We start from the raw sequence: 12,333 nt of genomic DNA, 5'->3' as shown, positions 1-12,333 counted from the left end.
GGGCTATATGTTAACTAAGCTTTGTGTTACTAGTTGAACCTACTTTATTATAGATTTTTTTTTGAGTTTAGTTGGCTTTTATGCTACTTTCTCATATAATTTGGTGTGCTACAACTAAGATGTTATCTTTATGGATTTTGAAGGTGTCGCACAGGTACATGCTTCAGAAACACCAGGATCTGTCTAATGAAGTCGACTTTTTTTTACTATTTAAGTTTTCAATTGTTATATTAAAAAATTTGAGGGAATATGTAGTTGAAATGACATTTACATAAAATTTCTCAAGTTCCATTAAAAAATCATACAATCAATAAACCTACACAATAAAGTATAAGGTTACAAAAGTCAATGTACATAAATCAGTTGTATTATTGCATATAATAACAATTTATAAGAGAATAAAAAATTTTAATATGCCATTTATCATAATGTCATAAAATACATATATATATATATAGGAATCAATTAACTAAAGGAGGCTAAAGATTGATTTAGTAACTATCACATATTTTTTTAAAAAACAACACCAGGAAATTAACACATATTTCTTGTTCCAGGATTGGAACAATCCTTTTAAGTGACCATATTACCCAAAGTAGTTTAAAGATACAATATAATTCAAATCAAAATTTTCGTAGCATTGTTCAAAGACATAGAAGAAATGCTTTAAAAAAAATGATATGAAGGGGCCAGTGCGGTAATGCTAGAGGTAAGTTGTCTGCCTTGCCAGCGCTAGCATAGGACGGACCGCGGTTCCATCCCCTGGCGTCCCATATGGTCCTTCAAGCCAGGAGCAACTTCTGAGCGCATAGCCAGGAGTAACCCCTGAGCATCATCATGAGTGGCCCAAAAACCAAAAAAAAAGAAAAAGATATGAAATCGTAATTCACAGAAAAGCCGAAGAAATCCTAAAGAGAAAAAACAGGATTCCCAAAATTTAATTTCAATACAAAACTATTGTAAAAAAAAAACTGTATGGCACTGGAACAAAGACTAACTCTCAGATCAATAAAATATAATTGAGTGCTAAGATGTATGAGTTGTTAATTTATAATAGAAAGATTGTTATATTATTTGGAGCAAGGTGAGCTTCTTTAACAAATACTGTTAAGAAAATGGAATATCCAGGTGCAAAAAAAAATAAAATTAAGACTCACACAATTTCAAATATTTATTCAAATGGATTAAACTCATTTTGGGTAAAATACATTAAAGGAAAATATCTATCACCAATATTTTGACCTCAAGGGAATCTTAAATGATACAACCATATTGGCAAAGAAAGAAAGCAAAAGCCTAAATAAACTATATCAAACCAAATAGTTTCTGTACTATAAAATAAATGAAGACTAAAATAAAGCCATCTCTAATTAAGAAAAAATATTGGTACATCACACATCAGACAGTGAGCAAATATACAAGATATATAGGACACTCTCTCAAAGCACAATGAAATATAAAGTTGGAGCTGATGAGTTTTAATCACTCGTTTTGGCTTGCATCTCTTTCAACTATTAGAGGTGAAAATGAAACTGGTCCATTTCTTTCATCATGGGGGCTGTCACAATTTGATATTTTTTTAAATATCCTGACTTGAAAACAGAAGCTAAGGTCTTTTTATGTAAAATCTTATTATAAAAATTATAATATATAATTTATTATTATAAAAAGAATGTTCTACTTCTTATCAGAAAATATACACATTCACTGTAGTGGGTAAAAATTATTGTGTTCATTACTCATTTGAGAAATAGTCAATTTGTCTTTCTGTTAAACCCAAGGAATTTAGATTATATTCTAAATAAATGAATTTTTCATTGTTATAAAGTAAAAGCAATTTTTTTAAAAAAACTATTAACAATCAATTGATTAACAATCAAATTTTTTCATTATCTAAAATAGTAGTGCTCATAAAAGAAGTACTATTTTCTCAGTGCATTTAAAAAATATGAGTTGATTGTTTTACTTGGTTAAAATGTTTGAGTTATGTTATTGTTAGTGGAAGGAAAAAATGTAACATACCCTACAAGATACTGAAGAGTCATTCAGAATATTTTAATCCTTTAATTATTTAATTATTTTGATAGCAATTGATGATGACCTTCAGAACTTAAAAATGCACCATTAGACACCTGTATTCTACAAATATTCTTTGCATAGTTTTAACACATTGATACTAAAATTAGATTAATATGTTAATGTTTTGATTTGTTCAAACTTTTAAATATTTTTATCATTTCAGAAAATCATTTTATTGACAGAAAAATCATATGTGGTCTGCATATCACCATAAGTTCTATTTTTTAATAGCTTCTAAAGATAGTTTGGTAAACAGGTGAAAACGTTGTCTGGTGTTTTTGTCAATGACAATTGCCCACTGAAACTGCGGATGATTTTCATATAAACAAATTTGCTTTTACTTACTCTTTATAATTAGATAGAAGATGCAATTTAATTTTAATGTAAAGGGGTTATGAAAGTAGGTATTAGAAAATCATGCCCATAAACTCAGTTGACATGTCTGCTCTAGGGCAGCTCCATAGTCGAACTCTGTTCTCAAAAAAGATATATACCAAGTGATCAAAATTACAGGTACACTGACCACAGAGCTGAAAGCTGGCAATCTGGGAAGGAGGCAGGGGTTCAAATCCCTCCCTGCCAAAGCCACATATGTTACAACCATCACCCACAATCGCCACTTAACCAATTGTTGTGCTGCCCCATTCCTCTGTGGCTCTCTGCAGAGACACGAAAACTCCAAGTATGTCAAAATTTGGAGGACAAAATATCCCCTTGTTGTAAACCACTGAATTAATATAAAATATTTTAAGAATTCTAGTATTGTTTGATATTCTCCTTTTTTGATTGACCATTACTTTATTTTAAATTTTATTATCATTAGCTTCTCACTGGATTACAATTTTATAGAATTTAAAGGAAGCAACTTCTTATCTTTATATTTTTATGATTATCACCACTCCTATAACACAGAATTTCATTACCAGTTTATCAACCAAAATACTCCTATCTCATCCTTTTCACCCCATTCAATCCCTATTTTAACTGCTCTGATACCTAGCATAGATTTCACTATGATAGATTTTTCACTAAGTGTTCTATTTGTTTTATCTTGCAATTTTGTTTTGTTTTGTTTTTTTGGGTCACACCCAGCAGCGCTCATGGGTTACTTCTGGCTCTACACTCAGAAATTGCTCCTGACAGGCTCAGGGAACCATATGGGATTCCAGGATTTGAACCTCTGTCCTTCTGCATGCAAGGCAAAAGCCCTACCTCCATACTACCTCTCCAGCCCCGTATCTTGCAATTTTTTTTAGTTTTTTATTATGGCAATTTAGGTTTGAGCCACTTTATAATTGATTTCCCCCTCGCAAAGTACAATTTTATCTTTTTTTTTTATATATAGTTTTTGGGACACACCCAGTGCTGCACAAGGTTAACTCCTGGCTATGTGCTCAGAAATCGCTCCTGGCTTGGAGGACCATATGGGATGCAGAGGGAATTGAACTGGTTTGTCCTAGACTAGTGTGCATAATGCAGACGCCTTATGGCCTGCACCACTACTCCGGCCCCACAATGTTATCTTTTTATGACACAGTAGTATTCCTTTGAAAATATGTCGATATTTTTTATTCACTCATTAGTTGATGAGTATTTAGATGATGATTTTGTTATTAGAAGAAATGTTGCTATGACTATAATTAATATTATAGCAATTTTCAAGTATACTTTTGAATTACTATTTTTATGTACCTTCTATAATTTTTATTTATAAAACATTTTTCCATTATCTTGAAAATTGCTGCTAGTTTGTTGTACATTTAAGCCCCATTTTCTTTAGTAGCCCATTGTAACTATGAAGTTGTTCCAAACTTTCCAATTTCTTTTTGTAATTTTGAAGGAAAAAATAATGAATTTGGAAGTGTTAAGATTCAGTCCATTCTTGCTAGACTCCGATATGATTTTGAGCAAATTATTTTAATTCCTCTGGGCAGCTCTCATTTTTCCTCTCTAATGTGAAGGATTGGACTAGATAACCTGAAGTTCCCTCATCTTTAAAAGTCTGATTCATATCTCTCTGGCTCATCACTTAAAAAACATTATTCAACCCTAAAAATTCTATTTGTGACTTGGCAGGTCACATCTCCAATATAATCAGAAAGTATGAGTTCAAAAAAGTAGGAATATTGGGGTTGGATCAGTGACACAGCAGTAGGGCATCTGCCTTGTATGTGGCTGACATAGGACAGACTGTGGTTTGATCCCCCAGCATCCCACATAGTCCCCTGAGCCAGGAGCTATTTCTGAGCGCATAGATAGGAGTAACCCCTGAGCATTACCAGGCATGGCCCAAAAACAAACATAAAACAAAAAACAAAAAACAAAAAAACAAAATGAGAAAAACATATTAATGTGAGAAATTTTAAACAGTTACAACCAAAGTTAACCAATTGATTAATTTTATCTTAATAAAATCTGAAATTTTAAAAACCAGTCTTAAATGTGACTTTAATTTTCTGTTGTGTTGTTAAGCTTTGTGTTTTGCATGTCTTGTTATTATCCCTTTGTTTACTGTTTGTGTAGAAATATTTTCTTACCATAAGTAGAGTGCTTTTATTTTAATTTTAACTGTCATGTATTGCCATGTACTAGTGTTTTGTACGTGGATGGATAGATAGATTGATAGATAGATAGATAGATAGATAGATAGATAGATAGATAGATAGATAGATAGATAGATAGATGATAGATAGATAGATGATAGATAGATAGATAGATAGATAGATAGATAGATAGATAGATAGATAGATAGATAGTTTATGAATAGATATATGTGCTGTCTTAGCCAAAATGGACTCAAATTCATTGTTGAAGACACCTTGAATGTCCATCTTCTGATCAGTTCTGCCTATTTTTCTCAATGTATCATATTTCTCAAATATTGAATTATTTTACTTCTCTGTTGTATACACTATTTCTCAACTTTTTTCTGTCCATGACCCTATTCGTTTCTTTTCCATGGTTCCTATGTCTTATCAGTTGAAGCTCTAATCTAGACTTATGCCTTGACCCCCCACAGATGTGAAGTTCAGTTATTACCTTTTGGAATATTCTCAGGACATTGTGGGGTATCGAGTACCAAACATTGAAAATGCTTGGCCTTGTACTACAAAACTCAGATTACTAAGCAGATGGAGGCCAGAATGAATTGGCAGAGTTATTTATTACATAGTGACAGTGGTCTTGAAGATTAGGGGTCAAATGGGTACAATACATTACTACAATAAACAATAATACTATTATAACTATGTTGTCTAAAAAAATATCATATAGATACTGAAGAGAGTAAAGTGAGTAAGGAAATTGCTTTGAAAGTGCAGACCCAAGTTCAATGCCTAGAGTCTCATTTGGTCCTTAGAAGTCCATCATGAGTGATCTTTGAGTACAGATCAGGAGTCAGCTATGAGCACAGGCTCAGAGTTTTGGTTGTGGTCCCAAATCAGATATCAGGACAAGTATAATATAATAGCATGTAAGTAGAATAGATAAATCCTACTTTAAGATGACTTATAAAGTAACCTAGAGTAGTAGAGTAGGTTATATTCAAATTAAAACCTAGGAATTAATTAAAATGTGGAAAAGAAATATGGGCAAAAGTGATTAGAAGAAGAACTATGTAGAAAAACTATTGAGAGAGTCGAGAAGCTGGAGAAATAGTATAGTAGATAGTGTGCTTGTCTTGTACAATCCTGGAGCTCCATATGGTTCCCTGAGCCCAGCCCAGAGTGCACATTACAAGGTTTTCATATCACAACAAATTTAAAAAGGGAGAGAAAAAGGAAGAAAGAGCAAAGAAAGATATAGGATAGTTAATATGCAAGAATTCACTATAGTTCATTATAAAATAATTTAGAAATTGGATCTGAAATATAGTACAGTATACATGGCACCTGCCTTGCATGTGGAAGATCCAGTTTACATTCCCAGAATTATTTATGGTCCCTCAAACACTGTCAGGAGTGGTTCCTGAGTGCAAAACAAGAAGTAAGTCCTGAACCAAGCCAACTGTGGCTCAAAACCCAAAATACATAAACAAAGTTTTAAATAATTTAGGAGGCTGGAGTGATAGGGCATTTGCTTTGCACACACTCAGCTGACCAAGGTTCGATTCCCGGCAACCCATATAGTCCTCTAATCCTGCCAGGAGTGATTTCTGAGCACAAAGCCAAGAGTAAACCCTGAGTACTGCCCCAATATTTTATTGGCCCCAACCCAATAAAATAAAATAATTTAGAATTTACAATTGAAGGTGCTCGCTTTGGCAGCACATATAAACTAAAATTGGAATGATACAGAGAAGATTAGCATGGCTCCTGCGCAAGGATGATACACAAATTCATGAAGCGTTCCATATTTTAAAAAAGTTTACAGTTGAAGAATAGAAATAGTAGTAAATATAGGTGAAAAGAATATATCTTGAAGCTCTTTGAATGTGTGACAGAAAGCTTAGATTCTATCATAGGGACACTAGAATTCCACTGATGGATTTAAGTCATAGCCATTTGTCTAATACTATAACTTAAAAAAAAAACAATATTGCTTTTCTGAAAAGTATAGTATGCAACAGATTCTTGAAGCCAATAACTAAATTGTTTTAATAATATTGACTCCTTTACAGTGGCAAGTGAGGCAAAAAGTATTGAAGGTTTTTTTTTTTTCTCTTTATGCAGTTCTGTGATAAGATTCCTTAGAAAGGGGTCGGAGAAATAGCATGGAGGTAAGGCATTTGCCTTTCATGCAGAAGGTCATTGGTTCGAATCCCGGGGTCCCATATGGTCCCCAGAGCCTGCCAGGAGCAATTTCTGAGCAATTTCTGAGCATGGAGCCAGGAGCCCTGAGCACTGCCAGGTGTGACCCAAAAACTAAAAACCAAAAAAAAAAAAAAAAAAAAAGATTCCTTAGAAAATAAAAAAATAAATTTTGTAATAAAAAAGTTAGTCAAAGTCTTAATAAGAACTGCTTTGGCCAGAACCTGAAAATGGAAAGTAAGCAGCTGACACATCTCTCCTTGTAACTTTTACTAAGCAGACAACCTCTCTTCAACCTCTCTTCACCTCTGCCTAACTCTACACCTTTGTGAATGGGATATTTTAAGCATTTTAACATTAATAAAATGTACAACTTGACCTGGTTAATCTGAATCAGTTTGAAAACTTATTTTATATTTGGGTTAAAAAATAATGCAGATTAACATTCACTTTGAAAATCCCCTGTCTCTGTTTCTGGTGAATTCTTTACATCTTCAGCTTTTCAGACATAAGGATGAATTAAGACTGGAAGAACTAGGCTTGGCTATATTAAGCATCATTTTCCATAAGAAAATGTATGTCTTCATGTACAGATAACATTATACTGACATTTTCTTTGACCTGTCATGTTTTTGATCCCCAGGTCCTCGAATTCAACAGTTACACATTTGACCAAAGGTACTTTCTTCTTTTATCATCATGACAGTTGTCATTCAAGTGATAATGCTACTGCTGGAGAAATTGAAGGGAGAGAGCATAGGTTCTGTAGAGAAGTTTGTAAGAATCTGTGACAATGAAATAAATGAGTAAATTCCAACTTTAGTATTACTGCAGTTTTTAAGAAATGGACTCTGGCAAACTGAGAGAAAAATAAATCATTATTTTTATATTTTAATTTTTATATTTTAATAATTATTTAATAATAATAATAATAATAATTTAATATTTTAATAATCATTAAAAATAAATTATATTGGGAAGTAAATAAATGTCTCTTTTGTTTGCCCTCAAGAATTTTTCCTACTCCCATTCCTAATGATCCTCTTTCTAAGTTGGTCTTTTAACTTGGTCTTGTAGCCCATTTTTCAGAAAGGGTTTCTGAAAAATGACAAATCTTCCTTTTCAATTATTTCTAAGAGTTTATTTCTATTTGAATGACACGTTTGCTTTTCTAATAAACTAATTTATTCTAATTCTATTAAGTTTTTTCTTTCTTTATGGTTACTTTTTATCTTTTACTTTTCTTTTGGCACTGTGTTTAACTATCCTTGCAATATGTACCTAATACTTTATTTATGAGTATCAAGAGCAGACATTTTGAGACATTGTGAGTAAACTTAATTCTTAGATGAAGAGAATATGTGATGCCAACACCCATTTTGAAATGTGTAAGGAAGCAAATTTGCAAAGATTTTCTTCATAATCACGTTTATTACTCTCATAAAATATAATACTATCCTTAATACTTTGGGCAGTAAAAGAAAGTCTCTAATGCATACCTTTCTTGCCATACCTCACACACTTAACTATTAGGGGAGTTCTAAATAAAAGAGGCCAAATTCTTCCAGTGGGAACCAAATGACTTGAAGTGTGGAAGTTTGATTCTAAACTTAAAGTGGTCTGGGAAAACATAAACCTTTATGTCTTAAGTGTGACCCAATGGCCTCGTCATTGTTTTGAAATGGAGTCCTCATTCAAAATCTTTCCTGAATCCTTTTTTGAGGAAAAGTAGTCTGAAGCTTATTTTCAAAGTCCTTAAGTGTAAAAACAAGCAGTGAGTCAATTGGAGTCCCTGATGCCTCACTATACCACAACACATTTTTGAGTCATAAATCATGGCCCTGACAGCTCTATGATGATGCATTGTGTTAATACATCATAATGACAATGCTGATGATGTATTAGTGCAATATTTCCCGAAAACCTATCACTTTAGAATTCTGTTTATAGATAGCAAAGGAAGGATTTGAGAGTGGTGAAACTGAGAAAGAGAAAGTCACATGGGAGGATTCAGGATGATGAACATCTTTTCCTGAGAATCAGCGAAAGGAGGAAATCAAAACCTTCTACCTCCCAGGCACTAATGCCTTACTTCTCCCAGTAGTTCTGTCACAAATGAAACTTCTAGAGATGTGGACTCTATTTCAGTATTTCTCAGCTTTATCCATCCTTGTCCCCTTTCTTATCTTGTTTTCTTCCTTTGTTCTTTGCTCTAATAATTGATTCCAAGACTCATTCTCGTAGGACTGGGCCCCCATCCACTTAATATAATTGTTTTTTCACCTATAGCACCTTAGGAGTATCTAGATTTCCCAGAGAGGAAAATATATCTCTCAGTTGAGAAAAGTTGCTCTAAGTCCCACAACAAGCTATTGATAGGGCCAATCTGGAAGCAGATCTTCTGATTTTTAGTCCTGTACACTTTATTTTACCCCCAAGTTTTGAGGCTCATAAAATATATGATCTATGTCCCTGAGATAGAAACTCAGTTGAATGAAACATATGATTGAAGCATGTCAGTGTGTATTAATATTTACAATCCTTAATAGTCAATGGCCTTTTTTCTCTAGAGTCAGAGTTCATGGAACAACTGCAGTAATCAACAATTTAACTAGATGGTACTTATTGCTACAACAGCTAAGGTGCCAACATTTCTTTTTCCTGACAATCACACTAGATCAGGTGTTAATCCTTCTTTTTAATTAAAAATTATAATTTAATGTAATATTAATATTAGTGCTTTTGGCTTACAGAGAAACTGCATAATATCCTCTGTATACAATATCCCTCTGTATAGTTGTCCTTAGATATCTTCTTATCTATACACTTACTTGGAACTCAGTTTTATTGATAGTACCTTAGTGATAGTTTTCATCGGACAGTGCATATTTCCTACTTTTGTTTCATTACTTTCCACATCTGAATAAGATCATGCAGTATTTTCTAAGTTTATAGCAAAATGCAAGATTTCATCTTTCCTTACAGCTGAAAACTATTCCTTGATGTGAATAGACCATGATTTATTTATCTACTCATCTGCTGTTGGCAGGCACTGATCATGAATCAACTTCAAGCCAAAGGTGATTTACTTTTTATTTACAGGGAAACACTTACATGACTAGTGATTGATAAAAACAGTTAGTTTCTTAGTTTAACTAATTATTCTGCTTACAAAATAGGCGAAGGAGATAGGAGTTATGCTGCCTTCAGATCGGAAACAATTTGAGAAAGCATACTCATTGTGAGGGAAAGCTCTGCTCTGTCTTACCTATTTAAGTTTCAATTGTCATTTCCAGTTCATGCATAATTTGCTTTGAGGCTCTTCACATAATTTATCTCAATTCAATTTTAAGCTATTTTTCAAAACACAGGACCAAACAAAAAGTAAGATAAAGTCAAGTTTGAAGGCAAAATTTGAGTAATGGAAGAATTTAAAAAGCTGTGTATTATGTATCTTTGATTAGAAAATAGTCTGAGACTTATTTTCTTCCTCTTTAGAACACCCAGATTGTGGGGCCGTTATAATCATCTGCCCAACAGATGACTCTGGAGTTTGAACTCACAGCAACACATTGCTGTACGCAAGGCCCTGTAAGCTCTTTGATCTTACAGAAAAATTGACCATTTAAATTTGAAAGAAGCTGGATAATATGATAGAATCAATTAAATCTATGTCTAGAAATAAATAAGCAATTAAATTATAAACTAACATGAGTTCATTTAAATGTAAATAAGGACATTTTTTCATCGCACAAAACAGTATTTATTTTTCAACAAATTCTGAGAATCAGGTTTTCTCAAATTAAAATAGGTGTCTACAAACCTAGAGTTGAGGGTGTGATACATATGCAAGAAAGAAAAGAAAATCAATTTATCTACTTGTCGATTTTTTTTTGTTTTGATAGAAATCTGACTGTTTGTGTGTCTTTAGCCTCATATATTCTACTTCCTTGAACTTGCATCTGTTTTTCCTCAAATTTTCTTTACAACAAATAAGGCTAAAGATGTTCTATAATGCCCAATCTATACTACATTGTCAGTGTGTGACTTTTGTTTGTCTATTACTGATATTGATATTTATGTTTGCCAATATAATAAATTTCTGATGTACTGCCAACTTACTTGCCCACTTCTAAACTTTAGATTTTTAAGTGTGTTTTGGTGAATGCTTGTTTAATAAAAAGTAATAGAAATCTGAGTAATACAGATAACCTGTTATCAAGACAAGCTTGTGTACTTAATATTGCTGTCAGTGGGGCCAAAGTGAAAGTACAGCAGGTAGAGCACTTACCTTGCAGACAGTTGATAAAACCTTGATCCCTAGCAACATATGGTCCCCTGAATCCATCATGAGTAATTTCGGAGTGCAGAATCAAGAATAAGACCTGAGCACAGCTGTATATAACTTTCAAAGCAAAAATATTTGTCAGACATTTAAATCCAACCACTTTTTGCCAGTAAATGTAGAACCCCGGTTCTGGAAAATCTTGACTAATTCCCATTGAATGGTAGGGAACTGTCATTTAAGTGAGTGACACCCTTACCAAATGCCTGTATGTCAGCTGACTGAGTGAGTGTCTGGAGAGGGCATTAAACATCAGAAAGCACCAACCCTGACTCAGTCCTCCAAGAGGCAGCTTTATTTCTACAACTTTAATGTCTATTGCTGTCCAAAGAATTTTAAGATTTTTGTAGGGACTGATGACAAAAATGCCCAAGGGTTTCATGGCAAAATGCCAATCCTTTAAAAATTCTCATATCTCTGACCAGTGGGCTTATGGTAATACATGTTGCTCTTGGCCTTGAAGCCAATCTGTCCCACACCCAAATTGAGCATCTGGAGAAAGTACAATTTCCAAGAACTGTTCCCAGAGGCCATATCTATCTCTTCATTACCAGAATAAAAATATCCCAGCTATTCCAAAGTACCCAGCTAATGAAAAGCTGTCTTATTTGGCCCAGTTGGATTATACCAATGATCTATAGGTCAACCTTTTGCTGCTCTCTTACATATCCCATCAAATCAAAGGCATAAAATGCTTAAACATATGCTTAAAAAATTCTCCTTGTTGTCATTCCCTAGACTTCATAAATCATTTATTTTGCTCTTATAAATTTAAAGGATTAAAGCATGAAACCCATGGGACATGGGTAGACAAGGAGAGAAGTGTTCATTTCCTATCCCAGGGCCACCAACCTTTCAGGCCTTGTTTCACTTATCTGTAAATGAAAAGAAAACAAGGTGGGTTTTTTTTTTTTCAAATAACTGAAGTTCTGTATTTACAGTATATTTTCATGCACATAATACCACACCCATCACAGTGTACCCATTTCCGTTTCCCAAGGACTCCCAAATTCTTCTCCTTCAATCCTCCCTATCTACTTTCTCCAATTCAATTGTGTGGATCAGCTCTCCATTTATGTTCTTTTTGGACCCTTGTTACCTTGCTGTTTATCTTTAATTTCTACATATTAGAGAAATTATTCCATTCTTCTTCCTTTACTG

The 12,333-nt window shown here is 33.3% G+C and overlaps 1 non-coding gene across 1 annotated transcript; it reads left to right on the top strand.

Moving 5' to 3' along the window:
- The first annotated feature begins 6,328 nt into the window (after positions 1–6,328).
- On the top strand, positions 6,329–6,437 carry LOC126025128 (U6 spliceosomal RNA). The gene has a single exon (XR_007501175.1). It is a non-coding gene; the product is annotated as a U6 spliceosomal RNA (small nuclear RNA).
- Positions 6,438–12,333: the final 5,896 nt, after the last annotated feature.

This window comes from Suncus etruscus, chromosome 12 (genome assembly GCF_024139225.1).
Source record: "Suncus etruscus isolate mSunEtr1 chromosome 12, mSunEtr1.pri.cur, whole genome shotgun sequence".
NCBI classification, from domain to species: domain Eukaryota; kingdom Metazoa; phylum Chordata; class Mammalia; order Eulipotyphla; family Soricidae; genus Suncus; species Suncus etruscus.
This window is presented reverse-complemented; position numbering and strand designations above follow the sequence as displayed.